The following is a 13,341-nucleotide window of genomic DNA, read 5'->3' as shown; positions in this document are numbered from 1 at the left end:
GATTGATTCGTCTTGCAATTTTGGAACTCTATACTTTCATGCTAGATAATTTCAGAAGAATTTTAAAAGCCATTGCAAATACAAGATTTGAGTTTAATACGTAGGCAGTCTAACTTGAAAGTTAGATGCAGCCATAAGATTAAATATAATTTCAGTTACATTTATAGGAAAACGGACTTTGGGAGTTAATAACATATCGTATTATGTACGATTATATTTTAGGCTTACACGTGTGTGATTTGTATTCAGTTTTTCCATACTGCGACATGACATCTAGTTTGCATGTATATGATGGATATATTCAGCTTGTTCATACTATGGACATGACATTCAATGTATGATTTATATTCATACACGTGTAAACTAGATGTCATGTTCATAGAATGGACAAGTTGAATATAAATCATACACGTGTAAGCTTGATGTCATGACATGATTATACACGTGTAAGCTGAATATAAATCATACATGTGTAAAGAAATAAAGAAGTCATTGCAATTGCCAGAAATACTAAGCCCACTAAAGACACAAAAATGGAGGGGAGACTATTGAGAGTTATCATAGAATGGGTACCTCAATTTAATAGTTGTACCTGTTATTTATTGTTTTATATTTTAACCTTATCCTTGTATTGTTATAAAGGTATCTTATAATTCATATATAATTGTTATATTATACTAAGTATACCTAAGTGAGTGTATATATACTTAACAGGAATAGGGAGTCTATAAGTACATGTTTTAAGAAACAGGGGTGTGATATCTACACACCCTATTTTATTTCTCACACACATTTTTAATTTTCGACCGTCGAATCAGATGAATTGAAGAAGATTAACGGACAGAAATTATCAAGGGGTGTGTGAGAAGTAAAATGGGGTGTGTGGATAGCACACCCCAAGAAATATAATAATTCAACTCTTCTTTGTTTAGTAATAATTTAACTGTTCAATAAAATACTTCTTGTAAAAATATCAATAACCCGTTGGTTTCACATAAGAAAAAAAATTCTATATTAATTAATGAATTATGACACAAATTACATATCTATTAATATGTATATGGGAAAGAATAAAAGTAACAAAGGATAAATAAAGTAAAGAATAAAAGTAACAAAGAATAAATAAAGTATATTTAGCTTGTCCATGCTACGAACATGACATCCAACTTATACATGTATGATACAAGTCAAATCGTAGATGTAGAAATATAAGAAGGCAGATCCCTTCTCCATTGAAAGAAATTGTATGATATTATCGTGGACACACCACATAAAATAAAGAATTAACACGTGTAAGCTGAATATAAATCATACACGTGTAATATATATTTTCAGCTTGTCCATACTACAGACATGATATCCAGCTTACACGTGTATGAATTTATATTCAGCTTGTCCATTCTATGAACATGACATCCAGCTTACAAGTGTATGATATACTATTAGCTCGTAAATACGTCGAGATTACTTAGTAATGACGTGGTTATACATATATACTTTCAACTTATCATTATGTTGAGATTACTTCGTAATAATATGATTATATCATTATACAGATATATTCTCAGCTTGTCATTACGTTGAGATTACTTTGTAATGGCATGATTATACATATATACTCTCAGCTTATGGTTACGTCAAGATTACTACGCAATGACATGATTATACAACCATGCTTTTAGCTTGTCATTACGCCGCAATGATATGATTATACAGTTACTTAGTTTGTCATTGCTTCAAGATTACATAGTAATGTCATGATTATACAGCCAAACTGTTAGCTTGTCATTACTTCAAAACTACTTAGTAATAACATGATTATATTACTACCCAGCTTACAATAGCTACGGGTGGTGTATGATATTGTACGCTATGTCACCGGAATCAGTAGCAACAATAGTGAGCATATTCAACGTTGAGGCATCCGCCCAAAGCTTTGACACATTATTACCAAGCAGGTTATCTACTCAGCTTTATTAGTAAACCTTGTATTTCCAAAAATATGCTTTGAACATTATTACGCATGTAATAGAGGATTGGAGACCTATTAGGTGTTTTAATTTGGGCTTATCCCTATTTTTGAGGAAGTTGTGTTGAATTTTCGATAGATTCTAATTGTTGGTAACTTTAGTTAAATTTTCATGCACATCGTGATGGCTTTGTCAACTAGTTTTGGTGCCAACTAGACAATAAGGTCAAGGTGTGTCAAATATGGTATTATGTTAATTAGTGCATTAAGGGTCTACAACTCTACATTTGTAAAACATTATGTATGAGTATATGAACTTCGGAGGCGCAAGAATTTCGTCACAATGAAAACACACCTCATAATTACTAGCTTAATATAGCTTATAATCCTTAGCCTTCTCCTTTGAATTTGATTAAGTTTTATAAAGTTATTTCATCACATCTCAGTGACTCAGAGTCAGGATTGATTAGTAAAAGAAAGATTAGTAAAAGATAAACATACATATTTGGGTCATTCAAACTCATGATCCATAGTTACGACTTTATCTCGGATATTGAGAATAAGTATTGTAACAACACGTGACATGTTGTCGAAGAAATTTAAGTGACTAGCTTATATTTCTTAGCAATGTGACAAACCAAAGACACACATTTATGATAACTAAAAGGAAATTTGAGATATTAATTGCATGTTAAGTCGTAGATATGATTTGAGAAGAGTGTGAGAGAGATGTATTTCAATTGTTCGTCCTAGAATATGATGTAAAAATTAGCTAGAGTTGCACCAAACTGCTCCCAAACCGGGCCAACTTCGGGCCTACCTGGTAATGGACAAGATATATATCCTCATGGACGGCCCAATATAAAATGGACTGTAAATTAGATCCCGACAGGATGAATAAAATGTTAAAATAAAAATGCAAACATTGCGACCACAGTGGGAGTCGAACCCACGACCTTTTGATCCGAAGTCAAACGCGCTAATCCACTGCGCTATGCGGTCAACTTGTTAATCTATTGCCCTTTGTTTTAATAGACACACAAATCTCTTGAATGAGTTTGCTTCTTTGCAGTTTTCGTTTCTTGTATTAACATGTATATTGGGTACAAGAAATTATAAGTTCATCAGTAGTTCTTCTAAATGATTGAGATCGGTGTAGTATTTGTTTTAATTCTTGTGAATGACAAATTCGGTATCAATATATTTCTTCACCCCTACGGTAAATAATATCATTGTATTAAAATTATAATGGATCAGGTTCATTTTAAATTTGATACATCAAATTTCTTGGCTTTATTAAGTGTCAAAATCATGATTGTTTGAAACTCTAGGGTTTACCCACTTGCCAAGCAATTCAATTGTCAAGTATGTGATGATGAGGAGCCATAAACATTATTTTCATATGACACGACTTTCTGCTTTGAGAAGGAATCTCATAATTATAAGCTCCCAAAGGCCAACACCCTTAATTACAATATGAATGCATGGTTTTTGTCCAGCTTTGGATGTACAAAATTTCAAACTGAATATGTCTGTGCTCTGTTGATATAATTACATCTGATTCTCATGTATACATATACATATATTTGTGTATATATCTTTATATAAACTATTGGTTTAGAAAGTAGCTAGATTTTAAAAAAAGAAAGAAAGATTAGCTAGTGGTTTTTTCACAGCAGCCCATCCTTTCAAGACGTGACGTGTAGAATACAAGTCTGAAATTCAACCCCAATCACATTAGGTTTTTCATTGTAGCAAGTGTGCCCACACAAAGATCTGCATGGACCATATATTATACTGTTCATCAATGGTGAACGCTAAAATTCAACGATGGATAGACTTGGCAAGGGCCACATACGAGCTGAGTCTGAATCGACAACACAACATTTTCAATTCAATTATTTAAATCGTAATTAAGAGCAAGATGCATTCACTATATGATACTTATGCAACAAGGGTTCACTTCATAACTGGAGAATGAAGAGGGTTGGCACCGTCCGAGTGTACCAGATATACCTCGCGATATATGATCAGACTCAACCCTCGAATTGATGAGCTAGTAAGCTTACTTCAAGGGAAGATGAAATATACACTTTATTGTTGAACTGATAGTTATGATGATTATTGGTTAAGAAAAGACAATGGTGGTTACTGACGATCTGAACCGTTTATATTCAATATATCATTCATAGATTATTCTTGAATAAAATTTAGACAAATTCAAAATCACTAAGAATTCATTTGTAGTGAAGAAAATAGATGAGTACGGTTTTACAAGGAAATGCTAAGGGCTCGTTTGGATGTATTTTTAAAATAGCTGAAAGCGATTTTAGAGAAAAAAATTTTGGATTCCAAAAGCATTTTAAGTGCTTTCTGCAAGAAGCACCATTTATGTGTTTCTTCCAAGAAGCACTTTAAGTGTTTTTATAGAATTTACTTGCATTTTTATTAAAGATTGGTTCCCAAAATATTTTTACTAAAAGTGCTTTTAGTTATTTTAAAAGCACATCCAAACACGCCCTAATTTTAATTCAACGGCCATACGGTTTTAGATTTGGGTAAATTTTATACACATGAGCTGTTATGTTTTATGTAAAAGATAGACGGTACTACATTACGAAGTGAATCCTACATAAATAAATGTTAACTGTTAAAAATGTGTGTGTGTGTGTCTATACATACATACATACATATATATATATATATATATATAAGTACGACATTCCATTCTTTAAATAAAAGGCGTTACAGATGCATATTTATCTCTAAAATTATCCATGCAAACTAAATTTAAAAAATTACAATAAAGCATGACCAATTGCAAAGAAATTTGTGGAGATCATGTTGAGAACAAAAACTCAGTACTCATCAAGAATCTCAAAATTACAAGGATTAATAGAATCGCTATATTTTGTGTTATATGGAGATCACTTGAGAGCAAAAACTCTCAACTCATATTAGTATAAGGAGTACAATAATCATGTTCTAACCGAATCACCATGACCCCAGAAACCAAGTGAAGTAATTAAGTACGTACAACAAATCAAATAGCTTCATTCTTTCATACATAGATTTGAAACTAAAAGGACAAGATAGTGCCGCCCTCCACATTCTCCAGGTATCCCGAAGAGGGCCATACCGTGTACCATCTAAACCTATAGTGTCATGTCGGCTAAACCCGAACCCGTAGCAATTCGACAACTTCCACGCCTTGCAACTCCAAATCCATATTGAAAGCCATAAATGGAGCCAAAATTTTGTGCTACCAATGACTTGTAGTTATTACTCTCTTTTCTTATGGTGGGCACTGAAAGTCATTTTAGGTTGAATTTCCGTTGCAAGTGCACATCAAATATTTCAATCTCGCATCGCCATCAATTTGAAAAACTCATCACAAATTTCAGTACCATAGACTTTTGATTTACGTGTACGGAGTCCAAGATGGTGTACCGTACACACCGTCGAAGAAAGGCTGAAGGGGAAAATTCTTTAGTTTTTAAAACAATTAATCAATTAGATATTAAAGAAAGTGAAACTGATTGAGTTGTTGGGCCAAATAAAGTTGACAGAGACTAGCCACCTAATAAAAATTGTTGTATTTTGTTTTAGGGTGAGCTCTTTAAAAATAGATCTTTACAAGTAATGTTTTTTTAAAACAAAAACTCACTTAATATTAGAAATGCGAGTTAACTCAAATATTAAATAAGCTGCCATGTGGATAAATAAGTGGCCTATTATCACAAAATATCCTAATCATGTAAATTATCATAATAAGTCACTCCAATCGTGATGAGCAATGAACCCCACATGAAAAGTCTTGTTATAAATATTAATAATATATACACACACACGCACACACCTACCAATAATATATATTCTCACATAAAGATTTTAAAAATACAAGTTAATTTACGTATATTTTGTAGATTCGTTTGTTTAATTTTTTTAATCAAACAGCATTCCTATATTTTGCAGGTAAATTTATTTATTTTTTCATGTATTTTATTATTATAATTATTATGTACAAATAGTTTACCTATATTATTTTTAAAATGTAGGTAAATGAATTTTGATTCAATTAACATTTTTTTATTTGGTAGATAAATAAGTGACCTATTATCACAATATATTTACAATTTATGCCACAACACCCCAATGATCTAAAATACATATTAATAGAACTCTCTTTGTCAACCAAAAAAGGATGAAAAAACTATTTAGTCTTCTATCACAACAAAAAAAAAAGGTAATGACAATAACATAATTTCACAAAACAAAATTTTGCTAATTTTTGTTTAAGAACTTACAAGTGATTTTAACATCTCTACTTTTAAAAAAAAAAAAAAAAAAACCTCTTTCCCTCTCTCCCCACTCTCACCTTCTCTCCCACACTCTTCCTCCCTCCTTCAATTTTGAAACAAAATAAAAAATTTAAAACACTCTTTGTGTGTGGGCATATACTAGTGTCAATTAACATAATAACTCACCTATGACAAGCAATAAACCCCACATGGAAACTTGTATTATAAATATGAATAATGTATACCTACTAATAATATATATAATAACAAAAAATAAAAATTAAGAATATGTAATTAATTTACCTATACTTTGTAGATTTGTTAGTTTAGGTAAATTATTTTTCATTTATTATTATTATTATTATTATTATTATTATTATTATGTCTAAATACTTTATATGTGTAAATATTTTTATTTATTTTTTAAATGGAAATGAGAGAGGCCGAGAAAGTGGGAGTGGGAAGATAGGTTTTTTTTTTTAAAAAAAAAAATTAATATTTGATATATGCTAAAATGACATGTAGGTGAGACAAAATTTGGTTTTTGTTGTGGCCTATATTTAACTAACAAGGGAGAGAGAGGGCATGGCTAAGAGAGAGAGTCGAGAGGTACGTGTTTGTAGGGTTGTGTAGAGAATGTGTTATTTCCCCTACACAGTGCCTTTATTTAGAGTAATAAGGGCGGGAAGAATCATTCTCCTCCAAGGAATACAAGTCCTAATAGGGAACAATAACTAGAATCAAATCTAATCTAGGATTACACAATCATACTTAAATACAAAGTTTTTAACACTCCCCCTTGAGTGTGTAAATACTCAAGTAGATTCTGCATCATGTAGAGTTTGAGGAAATCGACTCGTCGGCACTGATTATGGGATCACACTAGCTTCAAATAAGATAGGAACTTGCATATGGAACTATGTCTCACAAAAAAACAAATGGTTATGGCAAAAACCTGAGTAGGGACAAAATCTATAGTCTAAAGAAAAATGCTTGAGAAATGCGAAATCAAATGAAACTTCTATAGGACGTTATCATGGATATGATTAACTCAAGGTGGGTGCCTCGTCAAAACCTCGTGAAGTAACAAAAACCCAAAGGGAAAAATGCTCATAATCGTAGGGAAAAGAGTACATTAAAATCAAGTAAGTATACTTCATGATACTCCCCTTAGTTTGACATAAGTCCAAAGAGAACTAACAATGTTACAACTCATAAAGTTTACGCATACCTATTCCTTGAACAAGCTTATGAACCATCCTTCGATAGGTCGGTCAGATTGTCTTGTGAATAGATTTGTGTGACTTCAATCTTCTGATGCTTTTGCTGTTGATGTGAGAAGAAGAACTTCGGCACAATATGTTTGGTGTTGTCTCCTTTGATGCAACCCTTCTTAAGATGTTTGATGCATGCTACGTTGTCTTCATCGATCGTTGTTGGGACGTCAACGACGAGGTAAAGATCGCAGGAGCTTCGAATATGACCCACAACTGCTCTCAACCAGAAGCATTCTCGAGTTGCTTCGTGTAAGGCAAGAACTTCAACATGGTTAGACGAAATGGCAACTAAGGTATGTTTGGTTGACCTTCAAGAGATTGAGGTGCCTCAAATGTTAAAGACATAACCTGTTTGTGAATGCATCTTGTACGAATTAGATAAGTATCATGCATTGGCATAATTAACAAGGCAAGAATCAACTCGAGAAAAAGGGGTGCGACATCACTTGAGGATCCGTAGGGATAGAAGAAACCTAGATCTGTCGTACCCTTAAGGTAATGAAAGATGTATTTAACACCAATCTAGTGTTTGCGTGTAGGTGCATTACTGTATCTTGCCAAAAGATTAACAGTAAAGGAGATGTCTGGTTTAGTGCATTGAGCTAAATATAATAAAGCGCCTATCGCACTTAGATAAGGAACTTTAGGCTCCAAAATCTCTTCATCATCCTACTTCAGAAGAAATGGATCTCGTTTTGCATTTAGCGATCGAACGACCATAGGAGTACTCAAAGGCTTCGTTTTATCCTCGTTAAAGTGGTAGAACACCTTCTGGGTGTAGTTCATTTGATGTACTAAAATTCCATCTGAACGATGCTCTATCTCAAGAACAGTATCAAGTCTTTCCTAGATCTTTCATCTCAAATTCTAACCTAAGGTGCGTGGCAATTCTCTTAAGCACTTCAAGAGAGGTTCATGTCGTCGACATAAATTACAACAATCACAAAATCGCAATGTGACTTCTTAATGAACACGCAATGGCATAGTTTGTTGTTCACATATCCCTAACTAGTCAAATACTCACTTAGACAATTATACCACATTATTCCGAATTGCTTCAAACCGTAGAGTGAATACCTTAGCCGAATTGAGAACGTGTTCCAGAGTTTGTAAATACTTGATCCAGTCAATGTAAGTCTTTTAGGAACTTTCATATAAATTTCCGTATCAAGATCCCCATTGAGGTATGCAGTTACTACGTCCATTAACTACATACTCAGTTTTTCGGAAACTACCAAACTGATAAGGTAGCGAAAATCAATCACGTCCATAATGGGTGAATAAGTTTCGTCATAGTCAATCCTGGGGTGTTGTGAGAAGCCTTGTGCAACAAGACGAGCTTTGTAACATACAATTTTGTTCTTCTCATTACACTTCCGAACAAAAACCCACTTATAGCAAACGAGCTTCATATATGGAGGAGTAGGAGCTACAGGTCCAAACACCTTAGGTTTTGCAAGCGAATCGAGTTTGACTTAGATTGCTTGTTTCTAGTTTGACCAATCAGTTCTACGTCGACATCTATCAACGGAACAGGGTTCAATGTCATCACTTAATATGATCTCAGTAGTTACTGCATATCCTAACGCATTGTCGATGATCATCTAATTTCTACACCAAACATCATCCAAGCTAGCATAATGGACCGAGATCTTTCGATTCTCAAGTGGTGGATTCGTCGTTTCAAGGATGCTTCCATTATCTAAAATTTCCTCATGAGTTGGATAGAATGAGTAGGCGATAGTCAGACTCACAGTAGGCTCAGGAAGAGCTTGTGTAATAGGTTTCTTCTTCCAGGGGTGTGAATCTTTTAAACCAAGTGGTATGCCACTCTTTTTTTGTAGGGACAGAGGATTGGCTAGTTGCTAATGTATGTGGATCGGCCAAAGTGACTTCTTAGGCCTCCAGAAGGGAAGTCCGTTGTACATTTGGTACATCTATCTTTGTAGGCACATTCGCAGCTGGAATATGTAATCTTGTCACTTGCGCTAGATTGGTGAAAGAATCTGGCATGCTCTGAGCTACGCTTTGAATATCTAATATGCGTTGCATTTCTATTTCAGACTAAGTGGTTTGGGGATCCAAATGAGACAAAGTGGGAGTCGTCCATAACAATTCACGTTATTTTTCAGGAACGTTGACGTTCTTATCCCCTAACGATAGGAAGACTATCTCATTGAAGTGACAATCCACGAAACGAGCAGTAAATAGAGCGCCTGTCAAAGGTTATAAGTAACGAATGATCGAAGGAGAATCATATCCTACATAGATTCTTATCCTTTGTTGAGCTCCATTTTTGTACGTAATGATGGTGAAATCGGTGCATAGCTGCACAACAAAAAACGTGCAGATGTGATATGTCGAGTTCGTATCTAGTAACCAACTGAATGACACTATATGGTTGGGTCACAACAAGCCTCAGGCAGACCAACATGGTTGTGTGTAATATTGTATGGCCCTCAAGCAGTGATCAGGAGCTTGGCACATATCGAGTAATCATTTGTAAGCGCTTAATGAATGTCTCTGCCAGGCTTTTTGGGCGTAAACATGGAGTACTAGATGTTCAACTTCAACCCCAACCGACATGCAATAGTCATCAAAAGTTTTAGATATGAATTCTCCAGCATTATCCAATCGAATAGATTTGATTGGATAAACAAGGTGGAGAGCCATAAGCTTGATAACTTGAGCCAACAATTTGGAGAATGTTATGTTCCTTGTGGACAACAAGCACACGTGTGACCAACATGTGGAAGCATCAACCAAAACCATAAAATATCTAAATGGTTCGTAGAAAGGGTGAATCAGTCCACAAGTGTCTCCTTGAATCCTTTGTAAAAAAAAAAAGGAAGATTCGAACGAATCTTGTCATAAGAAGGCTTAATAATAAACTTTCCCATCGAGCAGGTTTGACATGCAATTCCTTGAATCGAATCTAAACTTCGAGTTAGTGGATGCCCATGTGATGATTTGAGGATATGGCGCATCGTTTTTTGTCCAGGGTGTCCCAAACGATCATGCCAAAGTGTAATTTCACGCACAATCACAGAGGTAAGGTTGGCCACATAGTGGTTCTCTATAGGGCATATGGTCATAGTATACAGACCACTCAAGATACGCTTAATCTTCTCTAGAATACGCTTCTGGCCATATTTGTAGGAAGTTATGCACAAAAATTGAACTCCATTTTCTACATGGTTTCAACGTGGTAATTATTATCTCTAATGTCCTTGAAACTCAATAACGTTTTTCTGGAACATGCAGAATAAAGTGTCTCATCAATGGTCAAGGTTGTACCATTGGACAACATTATACATGCCTTACTGTATCCTTCGATTAGGTTGGATGGGCCTGAAAAGGTCGTCAGATGTGCATTCTTAGGTATGAAGTTAGAGAAATAGATGAGTTCACGAAAAATGGTGTGCATGGTTGCGCTATCTGCCAGACAACTAACTTTTCCATTAGTCATACATAGAAATAAAAATTAATTTGAATCGGTTACATGCATAAAAATTCTTAAAACAAATATCCATTCAAAATAATTTAAGTATTCAAAGATGGTAATTAAAAACTTAATATCCTAAAACAAATCACTAACAAATAATCTAAACATAAAGGAAAATAGTCGACCATTATGTAGAATATGGCCCCCAAGGGTCTAAATGCAACTAAAAATAGTTTTTGTCTAATCTTCCATAGCGGTAATAGCTTCCTGAAAGTCAGAAACCTACATCTTGGTACTCTTGGGTTCATCCACTTGCATAAAGTTTGATTCAAAGTTCTTACGACGAGAATGATATTCAGCTACAACCTTCTGGGGAGTACAACAAACACAGGACCAATGGTCTTTTGAATCACAATGGTAGCACATGTCCGCATCCCTGATTTTAGGTGCTTTCCCCTTATTGTTGAAGTTTGGGGCCTTGGAAGTGAGGTTAGGGCACTTCTGAGCTTGGTTTCCCCCTTAAGATGGGCCTTGGCCCTATTGACCTTGATGGGGTGGCTTCTAGCCGCCCTTACCACGCCTATGTTGGGGCATTGGGCATTGGTTTGTGCTGTTATGTTTCAGGCACAGCAGTTGCCCAAGTAGGTTGAGCTTTATGATTCTTCATCAACAACTGACTCTTCTTTTCAGCGATAAGCAAAACAGAGATCAAATCCAAAAACTTAGTGAACTTCTGAGCGCTGTATTGTTGCTACAGGATAATGTTGGTAGTAGAGAAGGCCAAATAGGTATTCTCTATCTTCGGTCAAGTTCTCGTTGCAGAACTTGAGAACTGATCGGATTCGAAAAACTTCATAATTATATTTATTCACAGACTTAAAGTCTTAGAAACGCAGATGTTGCCAGTCATATCTTGCTTCAGGCAAAAAGATGTTCTTTTGGTGATCAAAGCAATCAGCCAAAGCGACCCAAAGTGCTCGTGGATCTTTCTCAGTTAGGTACTTGGTTTGTAGTGTGCCATTAATATGTCTTCAGATGAAGATCATGACAGTGGCTTTCTCAGCTTCGCCAACCGAGTTCTCCATCTAATCTTCAATGGTGAGACGCAAATTCTTTGCAGTGAGGTGGAGCTTCACATCTTGGACCCACTTGAGGTAGTTTCTTCCAGAGACCTTTAAAGCAGTGAAGTCAAGTTTGTTCAAATTAGACATGTTCCTATCACCAAAATAAATGGACAAGATGTGATTAGTGCAATGGAGAAAAAATCAATACATTCACATAGGAGTAGAACATATAGGTTCTAATAGACATGTATTAGTTTAAATTTACATGAAAAGAACTTCGGGTTTCGTGGGTGATGTTTTTAAGAAGAACTTCATGTTTTTAAACAAGGCATGTTTCTAGAAACTTCAGGTTTTGAAAGAATTATGAACTTCAAGTTCATATTTTCTTGCAGAGAAACACAAATATGTATATATAGAGAAAATATACAAATAGATCTTTAGGTCTAGAATTATAATTGAATTAATTATTTGGACTTCGGGCCAAAATTAAAGTGTGGGTGAAAAATTATAAAACCCAATGTGCCTAAAAAATATAGGCAATTAAATTCAGGGCCCAAAAATTTGGACCAAAGCCAACAGGTGGGCAGAATGAACTGGTGTTGTGAGGTCCAGTCCCAAAACTGGGGTGTAGTAGGCACGTGTCTAGCATGCAAGCGAGCCCAACATCACATGAATGGGCTACAATTGCAAGCCCAAAGATAGAGGCCCAAATGGGCTCTGATCTGGTGCTTCGTGGAGACAGATACACCAGCGCATAGGCTGGGATAGGGTGCAATGCAGTGCAGTGAAACTGTAATAGCATCGCGGATTGTGTTCCACTATGGTGTGAAACACAGAGACACTGTGTCTAAGAAGGTCAGTGTTGGGCCGAGATGAACTCCAAAGCCTAAAAGGGCTGGTGCTCACTGAGAATAGGTTATGCCCAAGTAGGCTAAGGTATTGAACCAGACACCTCAACACAAGCTAGATGAACTCGCCAGAGAAGAGAACCGGTGCCACCACTGCAAGTGGTCATGTCATGGCATAAAAATCACGGCAAGAAAAACCATGGGTTCGATGACGATCTATAAAGGTGAATGAAGAGTAAAAATTCTCAACGCTTTAGAAACCCTAGGAAAATTAAATCAAAATTTTGAAAGAAAAAAAATTGATGAGATGCGAACGAATCTCGATCAAAAATCATCACGGAACGATCTTCAGGTCATTAAGACGATGACCCGAGGGCAAGGTTAGGATGCGGGCCATTGAAGGCGTCAGGTTTTCTGGGTTTCAAACTTGGAGCCTG

General features: G+C 35.3%; 1 non-coding gene across 1 annotated transcript; it reads right to left on the bottom strand.

The window, feature by feature from the left end:
• Nucleotides 1–2,897: 2,897 nt before the first annotated feature.
• Nucleotides 2,898–2,971, bottom strand: TRNAR-UCG (transfer RNA arginine (anticodon UCG)). The gene has a single exon. It is a non-coding gene; the product is annotated as a tRNA-Arg (tRNA).
• Between the last annotated feature and the right edge of the window lie 10,370 nt (nucleotides 2,972–13,341).

This window comes from Pyrus communis, chromosome 17 (assembly GCF_963583255.1).
Source record: "Pyrus communis chromosome 17, drPyrComm1.1, whole genome shotgun sequence".
Taxonomy (NCBI): Eukaryota; Viridiplantae; Streptophyta; class Magnoliopsida; order Rosales; family Rosaceae; genus Pyrus; species Pyrus communis.
The sequence above is the reverse complement of the archived record's forward strand: the minus strand, read 5'-3'. Positions and strand labels throughout refer to the sequence as shown.